We start from the raw sequence: 13,897 nt of genomic DNA on the forward strand, positions 1-13,897 counted from the left end.
ATTTATTTTTATTTTATTTTATTTTATTTTTTTATTTTTTTCATTAATTTAATTTTATTTTATTACTTTTTTTTTTTTTACTTTTAATTTGTATTTATTTATTTATTCATTTTTGCTGGTTCCCTGGGTTTGGGCTGCCCGATGGACAGGATTTTATTATCTAGTTTGTATTATTTTCTTAGATAGGTACATATATTTTTTTAATTTCTTTTTATTATTATTATTTTATTTTATTTATTTTTTATTTTTTGCTCTGATATTAGGGCAGTAAGAGCTGGTAAACCAGGTAGGTCGCGATACGTGCGTAGTGGTGGCCTACCTCCCCGTGGTGTAGACGGACACTGAGCAGGCTTTTCAGGTGATCGCCTACCTGGTGACAAAACGGCCAGAAACAACTAAACAACACAACAACAACACACACACTGCACGAACATAACGTTACACACATTTCTGGCCTTTTACGGTACTTTCTGTAATCATCACAGTGTACAAAGACGGAGATGAATTGACGTTCAGGTGCCGTCCTACATAAGATACTATACATGTCTACATGTTGCGATTCATAGTATGATTGCAGCTAGCAATATGGAATGCCTCGAGCCACGAGAATTGGCGGTAATCACGTGAGTAGTTGACGGTTTCAATCTCACAATGGGGATCAAGATTATGTTGCTTGAACCAATAATGCTCAGCAACAGCAGAGAGTTCAAAGTTAGCAGTGTGCTCTCTGCACCGTCAACTTTGAATATCCTCATCCAAAAGTCCCGCCTTGGATGGGGATACTACCTTGAAGGACAGGACTTTCTACTGATGACAATTTTACTACCCTTGATTTGTGTTTGACTGGTAGCACGATCATCTTTAACAATTCTTTGTTTTGACAGATCTAAAGCACAGCTATCGATTCCCCCTGTCAGTTCCGACATAGCTAAAATTGCTATGGAGGAACATGAAGATTGCGTATTTTTGAATTTAACTGATCCCATCGTCCTCAGGTGTCGGTATGTCGATGACGTTTTTGCTGTTATCCTTTGAGGATCAGAAACTCGACTCCTACAGTATCTCAATTCCCTTTATTCAATTTACAGTTGAGCTGGAAACAAATAATACTCCTTTCTTAGACTTTCTGGTCCAACATGTGGTTACAAGCTTTACAACCTCCATCTTCAGAAAGCCTATGTGTACAGGCTAATTTACTAATTATGGGTCTGCACGCAGCCCTGGACACTTCGGGTGCTTACATGTGGAACACAGGTAGCTGCTTACCTGGAACCAGCAGCGATATGCAGGTGAAGCTTCTCACTGACTATGAACATAATAGAAAGCAGCTGACCAGTCCAAAACTTTACCCCATCGCATACCGAGAAGTTGTACTGGTCTATGCGTTCATAGCCAGTGTGAAGCTTCGTTTTTGTCGCTGCTGGTTTCTGGTAAGTGGCTACCTACATTCTACGTATAAGCACCCTTACATAGTACTGCCCGTGATTTGTCTGGACGCGTTCCAGTACTGTTAGTGACAGACAACTGGAAATTTCTAAGGTAAGAATAGAGCTTTCTAATTGTGGTTATCCTCCTGGTGTTCTGAATAAGCGCAAGTTATAAGCCCGCGATTTTGTCACTCGGTCATATCCTCCCTGCGATAATGAGTTTATCTCCACTACCTACATCCCCTACTATCTGGGCACGTCTGAGCGTCTTGATAGAATTTTACGCTCTTACCATATATGGTGTGTAGAGTCCCTGGTAGGAAGTTACATTTTATCATTTCTAGAGTGAAAACACCTATTCCTCCTTTTCTGAGGAGCGGCTCCATTTACCGTATTATGTGTCCGGATTGTGGGATGTGTTATGTTGGTGAGACTTCCATGAGATTAAAAGATCGTGTTTCAGAGCATGAGGTGGCTCTCCGCACTGCCAACTTTGAACGCTCTGCTGTTGCTGAGCATTATTGGGTCGAGCAACATAACCTTGATCCCTGTCTAGACAAAACCGTCGACTACCCACATGAATGTTTGTTGTTGTTGTTATTTGGTTTTTAGGAGCATTAGCAACTAAGGCCATATTGCTCTGGGGATATGCGGTGGTCATTCCCTGACCTTTCCGCATCCTCCGTATTTGGTGGTCAGGGGCTCGAACCCCGGTCTAATCAAGGAGTGTGTGCTACGCACTGCTGCTCCTGCCCACCTGGCTACGGAGGCGCCAACCCACGTGAATACCGCCAGCGCTCGTGACATGGGACACTCTACATTGCTAGCTGCAATCATACTATGGATCGCAACAGGGGAGTTCATATACACCCAATTATGGAGTCTGTCATTCTACAGTGAGATGAGCGTTGGCGTGCATTATGCATGAGTAATGCTGCGTCACTGGCGCCGGAGTTGAGATTTTATGATCATGCCCAATTTTCTGTTATAGTAACCAATGCATATATACTTAGTACACCGGACACTAACTAGCTGATGAAGGAACACCTCGCCTCGAAAGCTACTATTTTATTCCTTTAAGGCTTCTATTGTATTTTAACGCTTTTATCTTGTTTTATACCTGTTTTAATGCTTTATTTATGTATATTGTATCTTATTTATTTTAATAAAGTCTGACGTAAAGTTTGTCGGTTGCAACAAGAAATTATAGTGATATGCAGCTCAGCCCAACGTCCAACGCCTGTTTTATAGTTATGTATTTCGTTTCTTGAATCGTGGCTCTGCTAAACGTGCCCCTTTTAGAGGGACGTTTAGATGCACGTTTAGCACGTTTAGAGGTATCTTTTCATTGGCTGCAGCGGACTACGAGATTTGAGGAACTTTAATGAGCTTTTTTCACTTCGTTGCTGAGTTAGTCGGTCTCAGGCGTAGATAGCAAGGTTTTTTCCCCAAAACTGGGGTTTTTCGTCCAGCAAAACAGATAAATCGATCATAGAATACACTCAATTAACAGACATAAGATACACAGCCACAGCACGGCATATGAATTTAATTATTCGGATGGACTAATATAATAGTTAGTTGAGTTGATCAAGCCTACTTTGCCAGGACTCATTCTGCTTGTTTTTTGTTTTACCACCCGGTTTACCAGAAACGCAATTTAAAGCACACTTTAAATTGTGTTTCTGATTGCATACATTTTGTGCTCATTAGGAGGGCCATCCGAATACTTTTGGTAAGAAACGTATGAAGTATGAAATAGTGTACTCAAAAAGTGTGCTTTAGTACCACCAAAATTCTTGAAGATCATTAACATTATTAACATTATATGACCCGATGAGTATTTCTTGGTGTGTTTTTAATATCCAAAATTTGAATGAGGTGCCAGTAGTAACGTGTATGCAAATATGAGCGCGTCCTATGCTCTGTTTGTCTAGTTCCTGGTTGAAAAACCCGACTTTCTGGGAGGAAAATCGTGAATGCCCTCCCCTCCTCATCTGAGACCTACTAACTCGGCCACGGTGAAACTGAAATGTAAAAAAAGAGGTTGTACACGTTTATATCCTTAATAAAATGAAATGCACATAAATAAAATAGAGAACTGCACATAAAATGAGAACTGTCATTTAACCGGTTTAGTAAATGAACTTCAAGGTGATATAGGAACCTTGGCTGTTGAAATAGCGTGTCCAGCTACTTCAACAGCCCATTTATTTCAAGAGATCATTTATTTTGTTCATGAAAGGCATCATTTTCTGTCATTAAATTGAAAAGTTAACTATATATCCTTAGAGAGAGAGAGAGAGAGAGAGAGAGAGAGAGAGAGAGAGAGAGAGAGAGAGAGAGAGAGAGAGATTGCACCTCCACCAACAAGGAACAAGGAACTGTATCTTTATTCATAAGGTTTAAGAAATGTTCAAGAAAATTTATTATGTTTTCTCACGAAATATGCTAGTAATTTGAACATCAAATTTTAATGATACTGGTGATAACTAAAGCAGATATAGTAATTGGATAATCATATTAGCTGAAGGAAATTTAGTACTAGATATAATTTAAGTTATTAAAGTTTATTTTAAGAAACGTATGAACTTAGACTCGGGAAACGTCATTTAGTATTGTAAAAAAATTAAAATAAACCATGTGCGCAATGATATCAAAAGCCTTATAAACGTTTTTGTTTTCGTTATGGATTTCCAGTTTTAAATGAGAAGTGTATAAGAGAAATAATAGAGCAAGCTTATCTGCGAAAAGATATAAACCTCCCAAGGACTTCCTAATTCATTTCACAAATATACGTGGTCTCAATTCTAATCTCAACGATCTCCATTTCCACTTGCAGTCTTCCAAACCCCATGTACTTTTTCTGACTGAATCTCAGTTATCAGTTGATTCAACTACTGCTCATCTCAGATGTCCAAATTATTTGCTGTATGATTCCTTTCGCCTCAAAGGTGGTACTTTGTGCATATGTCCGTTCTGATATTCCCTGTCAGAGACTTGGCAATTTGGAATCTCCTCTCTTTGATCTTCTCTGGCTTAAAATCTCTCTACCTCATTGCGTAAAATTCATCTGTTGTCTCTACCGTTCTCCCAACTCCACTAATCACTTGGAGCTCTTTGACTTCCTCTCTTTGCAACTTGACTTTCTCCAGTCGAACTTTCCTAACAGTGAGGTAATTTTCCTTGGTGATTTTAACGTTCACAACTCCAGCTGGCTTCCGTTTTCTAGTCACACCGACCCAGCAGGTCGAGATGCTGAGGCCTTTGCAATTACTAATGACCTAACACAGATTGTTCATTTACCTACAAGAATACCGGACAATCCTAATCATACAGCCAATACGCTTGATCTTTTTCTCACAAACAACCCTTCTAAGTACAAGGTTGAAGTGAGAGGTCCTTTAGGCACTTCAGATCACAACTTGGTGATTGCCTCTTCTCCAATGGAACCTTTATCTCATGGCTGTTCCCAACCTCGTATTGTTTGGCATTACAAGAATGCAAAATGGGATGACCTGCGAGACTTCTTTTCTTCTTTTCCTTGGTCTGATTACTGTTTCAAAACTTCTGATGTCAACGTTTGCTCAGATCGTGTCAGTGAAATTATTCTTGCAGGAATGGAATCCTTTATCCCACACTCCACTTTAAAATCTCGTCCTTTATCTAAACTTTGGTTTTCCAATAAATGTGCTAAGGCTGTCCAAGAGAAGAACGTTGCATATCGTAATTGGCTTGTTTCTAATTCTTCAGTTTCATTTTCTGCCTACACCAAAGCTCGCAACAATTGTAAAGCAGTTATTAATCAGTCCAAACTAGAGTTTAAACAGGCTAAGAGTAGAAAACTTGCTTCTTGCCCTAATGGTAGCCGAGCATTCTGGTCTCTTGCCAAAGCTATTGGCCGCAACTTTTGCCCATCTCTGCTCCCACCTCTGTCCAAACCAGATGGTTCTGTTGTCACTTCAACCAAGGATAAAGCTGACCTGCTAGCATCCCATTTTTCTTCCAGCTCATGTATTAATGATCTTGGTAAAACACCTCCCACCATTCCTAACACGCTCCATTCAATGCCTCCTGTGGTCTTCCGTCAAAAAGATATCAGAAGGATTTTGATGAATCTTGATGTTAAGAAAGCTCCAGGTCCTGATGGTATTTCTCCACTTGTTCTCAAAACCTGTGCTCCTGAACTTACTCCTATTCTTTGCCGCCTTTTTTTCCAAAGGTGTTTTTCCTTCTGCTTGGAAATTTGCTCATATCCAGCCAGTTCCTAAAAAGGGTGACAAATCCCTCCCATCCAATTATCGTCCCATTTTTCTTCCAGCTCATGTATTAATGATCTTGGTAAAACACCTCCCACCATTCCTAACACGCTCCATTCAATGCCTCATGTGGTCTTCCGTCAAAAAGATATCAGAAGGATTTTGATGAATCTTGATGTTAAGAAAGCTCCAGGTCCTGATGGTATTTCTCCACTTGTTCTCAAAACCTGTGCTCCTGAACTTACTCCTATTCTTTGCCGCCTTTTTTCCCTTTCTTATTCCAAAGGTGTTTTTCCTTCTGCTTGGAAATTTGCTCATATCCAGCCAGTTCCTAAAAAGGGTGACAAATCCCTCCCATCCAATTATCGTCCCATTGCAATTACTTCTACTCTTTCTAAAGTAATGGAGAAATCAATTAACCGCCAACTCTTAAACTACTTAGAAACCTTCCGTCTGATCAACGATCGCCAGTATGGATTCCGTCAGTGTCGATCCACTGGTGATATTCTGGCTTATGTGACCCATTTATGGACTAATTCAATGGAAAGGTTCGGTGAAACACAAGTAGTTGCTCTTGACATCTCAAAGGCTTTTGATCGTGTTTGGCATAAAGGTCTTCTAAACAAGCTTCCATCTTATGGTTTGCCAACTGTTTTTAGTAATTGGTTATCCAGTTTTCTCTCTGATCGCTCACTGAGGGTGATGGTAGATGGCTCTCTGTCTTCTAACTTCTCCACTAATGCCGGTGTCCCCCAAGGTGCAGTTCTTTCCCCCACTCTTTTCCTCTTGTATATCAATGACCTTCTTCCATTGACTGGAAATCCTATCCATAGTTTTGCCGATGATAGCACATTGCATTCAACTTTCCATTTTGAGAAACCTTGTCCAGCTCAATCAGCTTCAAGTTCTCGAAAATCTGCTGCCAATTCCTTAAATGCCGATCTTCAGGTAATTCTCCAGTGGGGCAAAGACAACTTAGTTGATTTCAACCCTTCTAAAACTCAATCTTGTCTTATATCTCGCAAAAAGGAATCTTCTGCTCCTATGCTAATCTTTAGTGACACTCCGATTTCTAGGCAAAATGATATATCTCTTTTGGGGATTACCCTGACTTCTAATCTCTCTTGGCACAAGCACATTACAAATATTGCTTCCTCTGCATCTAAAAAACTTGGTTTTCTCTTTCGCTCTCGGCGTTACTTTTCTCCCAAACAGCTGCTCACTCTGTATAAATCACAAATCCGCCCTGCCATGGAATATTGTTCCCACATCTCGGGTGGTGCCCCCCCCAAAACCTCTCAGGCTTCTTGATTCCATTCAGAAGAGGGCAGTTAGGTTAATTAATGATTCATCTCTAACAGAGTCTCTCCACTCGCTTTCTCATAGACGTACTGTTTCTGCTGCATGCCTCTTCTACAGATACTTCCATGGGCACTGTTCTTCTGAATTGGCTTCTATAATTCCCTCTCTCTCTCTTTCAAAACAGTCCGAACACGTGCCGCCACCAGCCAACATCCATTTACTGTCCAACTTCAAACCCACAGAACCAACTTTTCATCTTCCTCATTTATTCATTCAACTGCCGTTTTCTGGAACAACCTTCCTTCATACGTATTTCCTGAAAATTACAATCTACAGAAGTTCAAGTCCAATATCAACAAATATCTTCTTTCGTGTTCTGAACCTCCAACCCAAGCACGGTACTAAGTACTATAGGTTATAATACCTCTCGTGTTTGGGGTTCTCATAAAAAAAAAAAAATAATAATTTATGTTTTTATGGACAGCATCAGGACTGCAAATCTAACACAGATGAATTCTCGAATCACTGGCGAATTTCAGTCTCCGTAATCGATTTCAATACTCTGATTCAACCTAGAGATGCTAGGTGGGGTTTAGATCAATTTCTGAGCTGGTCATTTTAATGGAAGAGTTCTCCTGGCTGTTGCCATCATGGGTTTGTGCGCCCAACTCATTCACAAAACCATCCAATACAATGCTGTACGTAGAGTAATTACAGACATCTCCTCTACGTTCCCCGGACCTCTTGAGTGATTTTACTGCAGCTGTAATGGTAACTTTGTTTAGCAACACGTTAGCCCGTTCTGAGGTTTTATTGTCAAAAAAGGTTCTACTTAGCGATTCAACTTCTTGAGGCCTTCTCCCCCACAATTTCTTATGATGTCTCATGCCGCCCGCGGAATTTCAGCGCCCCGAAATCCATCTACTATTAAGCATACAACATGGAATCCAACTATTTGTTCGCGTTTTGAACTTGCTGAGCTCCAGTCTATATGACATTTCGCTTGAAAGTGAATGAGCTTGAAAGTGAACGAAAGCTTGAAAGTGAACTGCTATTAACACAATTACCCCTCTAACGTAATTAGCGTAATTAGCATAGTTTACATATCATATGATCATCATATATTTTTCCGATACCTTTAATAACATAGAGCGCATTTGCTAGTTTGTGTGTTAAAAAAATAATGTTGTAAATTGGGATTTCACAAAGATCCATAAATTTCCATTAATATTTTTTCTGATTTCAAATCTAGAATAAAAAATCTTTATGTTGAAGGCATAAAAAAGTAGCATATTTGCGATAATCCTTCGAAAATATGTTCATTTATTTATTTATTATTATTATTATTTTTTTTTTTTTTTTTATTATTTTTTTTTTTTGGCGTGGTCTGAAATGAACAGCGCCGTTTTAAGAACTCTCGGGGACCCTCGGCGAATTTCCAAATGTGGCCCCTATTCAGTTTAAATTTGTTTTAATTATTTTTTCTGGGTCTCTCTTAGTCGCATTCCTAATAGGAATACTAATAATGGAATACCAATAACATTATTAGTATTCCTAACATCATTCCGTGTACGGATTTGGCATCAACAACATGAGGCTCTTGATCCACCATGCATGATATCAAAAGTGCAGGCCGGTGGAGGTCGTTGTATGGTGTGGGACATGTTTCAATGGCGGGAACTTGGACCCCTGGTACATGTGGAACAATGTTTCACTGGCGTGATCACTGAATTATGACCACCTCTATGAAAACTGAATGCGACCCGTTGACCACGTGACGTACGAGAGTGTGGAGTTAGTCGACCTACGTAGCATAGATAAGGTGTCAGTGGTTCAGTAGGTGGTAAAATTCCGGGCCTGATGGGTAAAGGGAAGGATTTATAGGACTTGGAAAAAGGACAGATTTCGGGTGCTCGACGAGCCGGTGCCTCGATTTCCCAAACGGTTGAACTGATGGGGTGTTCGAGAGCCTCAGTAGTTAAAGTGTACCAGGACTGGTGTCAAAATGGTCAAACAACGACCCGACGGCAAAACTGCAAAGGTCAGCAAAAGGTTGATTTAGAGGCGAGCGCCGGGGCCGACGACTCGTACAGGCGAACAGGCGCAGCACAGTTGAAGAGTTGACTGCCCAATACAACATGGGCCAACCCGGGTCAATATCTGGCATGACCATGCGTCGCACGCATGGGCTATACGAGCAGACAACTTCTCCGGCATCCTCACCTAACCAAGGTTCATCGGTGTAAAAGACTCGCCTGGTGCAAAGAGCATGCAAGTTGGACGTTAGAAAACTGGAAGAAGGTGTGCTGGTCGGATGAGTCACGTTATTTACTCCACACCGTGGATGGTCGTGTACGGATTTGGCATCAACAACATGAGGCTCTTGATCCATCATGCATAATATCAAAAGTGCAGGCCGGTGGAGGTCGTTGTATGGTGTGGGACATGTTTCAATGGCGGGAACTTGGACCCCTGGTGCATGTGGAACAACGTATCAGTGGTCTCCGCTGTTGTCAACTGCTTGCTGACTGTGTACATCCCCGCTATGTTACAATTTTCCCGAATCGCGATGGTGACTTCCAAGATGACAATGTGCCGAGCCATCGGGCACTTGTTGTGCAGTAATGGTGTAGGAACAGGTGCATACTTGCGGTTACAACAATGCTAGGAATTTGGTAAATAAATTTGATGAATTTCAGGTATTGCTCAAAACATCAAAGGCAGATATTCTTGGGATATCAGAGATGTGGTGTTACACAGATATAAGGAAGGCAGAACTGGAATTTGGGGAGTACAATGTGTACAGAAATGATGGACAGGATAGGAAAGGAGGAGGGGTTATGCTATTAGTTAAGAAGCACATAAAAAGGTCCACACTGAAGCTGGACAGTTCAGTGTCGAGTCAGTTTGGTGTGACATAAGCATTGGGAGATCAAAATTGAGAGTAGGAGTGTGCTATAGGCATAATAACTCTGATGAGTATAATAAGAAACTGCACAGGGAAATAGAGTGGGTCAGTAAATCAGAGAGTCTTATAATGGGGGATTTAATCTCCCATATATATTGACTGGAATTTGTGGGTTGGTCACTCACACAATATCAAGGCTTTTCTGGATTTATTGGATGATTCTTTTCTATATCACCATGTTCGGGAGGCAACTAGAGGGAGTAACACTCTTGATCTGATTATCAGTAGTGATACTTCATGCATTAAAAATCTGCAGATAAAGGATTCACTAGGTGGCAGTGATCACAGTGTGCTGAAGTGGGATTTACTCAAAGAGGTAACTACCATTAGGGGTAAAGGGAAGGGTTTTTGCTTTCGTAAAGGTGACTACGATTGTCTGAGACAGTATTTCAATTCTATACAGTGGGACCAACTGATGATGTTACCAACAGCAAATTCAAAATGGGAAGCATTCAAAGAACTTATAAATTAAAAAAAAAAAAATTCTGTTTATACTCAGGGACGAACAAAGGAGTTCACAAGGTAGATAGAATACAAGAAACAGCACCGTATTCAGTAGTCACGGGCTTGAATCCCGGTCACTCAAGGCACGTCTACTTATGCGCACGCGCGCTTGACCACAAGGCTACGGCGGCCTGGCTCATCTTGGAAGCTTCTAAGCTTAACATACCAACTAAGAAATATTGTTCAAGGTTTAGGCCTAAATGGATGTCAGATGAACTAATGAGACATGGTAGAGAAGAAAAATGCATGGGATACATATAAATTAACATGTGACAGAAACCTATGATAGATATAAGCTGGTCTGTAACCAAGTTACGAAGGAGGTTAGGCAAGCGAAGGCAGATTACGAGAAATCTCTGGCAAAGAATGCAAAGAAAAACAGCAAAGAGTTCTTTACTTACGGAAACTCTAGAAGGAAGGGGATGAATCAGATTGGTCCACTTGATATCGATGGTTCAACTGTTGATGATCCTGCTCAGGTAGCTAACAAACTAAATGAATATTTTGCATCGACATTCACACATGAGGAGTTATTCAGCGAGGGGAATGCCAGAGGTGTATTCAACTCTGGCAGTAAGCTAGATAATCTTGTAATAACAGAGAGTAAAGTGGAGGAGAAATTGTTGAAGATAAACACAAGAAAGGCACCTGGGGTGGATGGGATCTATCCAGTTATATTAAAGGAGGCAGCAAAGGAAGTAAGCAAACCCTTAGCCATAATTATGAGAGCTTTTTTCAACTCAGGGGAGGTACTCATAGACTGGAGATGTGCAAATGTGACCCCAAATTCACGAAGCAGGATCAAAGGCTGACACAAGTAATTAGACCTGTGAGTTTAACTTCTGTTCAGGGAAAATTAATGGAGGCACTAATTAAAGAAGCACCGCAGGATCATCTAGACAAGACTTCAGTTATAGCTCGGACACAGCATGGTCTTGTTAAGGGGAAAGTCTTGCCTGACCAATTTGATTGGATACTATGATGCAGTTACAAAAAAATTGGATGCAGGGAATAACTTTAATATTATATAATTGGATCTTAGAAAGGCTTTTGATACTGTTGCACATGGAAGACTGCTGCACAAATTGGAGGCAAATTGCTACTATGGTTAAAGGGATGGTTGAGGGGGAGAAGACAGAGAGTTATAGTAATCAATGGACACTGCTCATCGTAGACTAATATTATTAGTGGAATCCCTCAGGATTCAGTGTTGGGTCCATTATTGTTTTCTGTATTTATAAATGATATTGATGATGTCAAGCTTAATGTCCAAGTTTGCAGACGTTACAAAGATTGGCAAGGTTGTTAAGGACACTACTGACGCTATGCTGCTGCAACAGGATCTGAGAAGGTTGAGCAGATGGGCTGAGAAGTGGCAAATTAAGTTTAACGTAAAGTACTACATATGGGAAACAGCAACCCCAGAGCAAAGTATCAACTCTGTGGTACTACACTGACAGTGGTAGAGAATGAAATGAAAAGGACCCGGGGGTAATTGTGCAGGCAGATATGAAGTTCTCTGAGCAGTGCAGACGGGCTGCAAGAGTAGCTCATGGTGTCTTCTCAATGATATACAGGAATTTTTCTAGCAGGGATAAGGAGATGATTATTCGCTTGTATAAGGCAATGGTGAGGCCACACCTTGAGTACTGTATACAGGTCTGGAGGCCTCATTTCAAGAAGGATGTAGAGCTGCTGGAACGAGTACAGACAAGGGCAACAAGATTAGTGAATGGAACAAAGGGGTGCTCTTACGAAGAAAGGCTTAAGTTTTGCAAATTAGTGTCTGGAGACTAGGCACCAGCGAGGTGATCTGATAGAGGTGTATAAAGTCTTGAATCGTTTGAGCATGCTCAATGCCGATGGGATTCTTCCTTTTGCTCACAATATAATCACCTGAGAGGGCATGAATTCAGATTGAGGAAAGACAGATGTAGGATAGATGTGTGCGGAAGTTTGCCTTTAGCCGGCGGGTACTTGGTTGGTGGAACAGACTTCCATCCCTTGTCGTGGAAGTTGATAGCCTAAATAAATTTAAGGTTCAGCTGGGCAGGTATTTCGAACGAACGGAGGGGTGAAATGGAAGTGTTTTTTTCCCCTTGGCTGATGCTACATAAGCTTGCTTTTGTGCATCATATGCCTCTACTAATACTAATTCTGCATAATCTTGCTTTTGTGCATCATATGCCTCTACTGATGCTAATGCTATTCGAGGACATGTCGTATCGGCACCAAATTTTTAGCGTCTTTTGGAAAGTGTCCCCTGGTAAGATTTTAGACCCAATTCCAAGTTCTGCCCTGAAGAAACGTTTCCATAAATTTCGAACAACAGCACTGATAAAGGATATTTTTGGCTAGAGCTTAAACAGTAAACAGCACTGATCATTTTCAAAATTTTAGGATTTTTTAAGAATATTCTTAGGCACGTCTCTACTAAATTTTTCGTCTTGTAATTTGTAATTTCGCAAATTGTAATTTACAATTTGTGTACTTCACAGTCATCCTTCCAAATGGACATCGCGTAAGGAAGTTTTGGTGAACACTTCTTGAGTACAGTATACAGGGTGTTTCAGTTAAACGTTTCAGAACTTCTAAGAGGGGTAGGGTACATCCTGACAACTCGAAATCATATAGCAATGTGGGGTCGGAAATGCTTTCCTGAAGCGGTCTTGTACACAGAAGCACCATAAAAAGAAAAGAGACCGTAAGTGAGAAATCGTTTTAATAATACATGAAAAGAAGCAAAAGGTACATGGATTAAAGTAAGTGTTCGAAGTTTCTTCAACCTCGTATTGCTTTCGCACAGTGGTACCTTGGAAAATGTGCTACAAATCCCCTTTTTCCTGCTGAAGTGTTGTTTTCCGATGAGGCATCCTTCACAAGGGAAGGAATTTTCAACACGCATAACGACCAAATCTGGGCGGTCGAGAACCCGCATGCAATACGACGTCGTGCAGCACAGATTCGATTTTCGGTCAATGTATGGGCCGGTATTATGGGAGATCACCTCATCGGACCTTACTTGTTACCGTGTCATCTAACCGGACCTATCTACTTGATCTTTCTGCAGCAAGTATTGCCACAACTTTTGAGAGATGAACTGATTTCTGCATCGACGCAACAGACAATGTGGTTCCAACACGATGGAGCCCCTGCCCATTATAGCGGAGATGTTCGTAACTACCTGGATGTCACATTTGGTCAACAGTGGATCGGACGTGGTGGTCCCGTGCGTTGGCCTGCTCGGTCACCCGACCTATCATGTCTTGATTTTTATTTCTGGGGTCATATGAAATCGCTAGTTTATGACACCCCTGTTGACAATGCTGAGGAGCTGGTTGCAAGAATCGCAGTAGCTGCCGAAGAAATTCGAAATTCGCCTGGAGTATTCCAGAATGTTCGGATGTCCATGCGTCGGAGATGTGAGGCGTGCATTG

The sequence above is a fragment of the Mastigoproctus giganteus genome, chromosome 8, assembly GCF_048544385.1.
Source record: "Mastigoproctus giganteus isolate SK-2022 chromosome 8, ASM4854438v1, whole genome shotgun sequence".
Lineage (NCBI taxonomy): Eukaryota > Metazoa > Arthropoda > Arachnida > Uropygi > Thelyphonidae > Mastigoproctus > Mastigoproctus giganteus.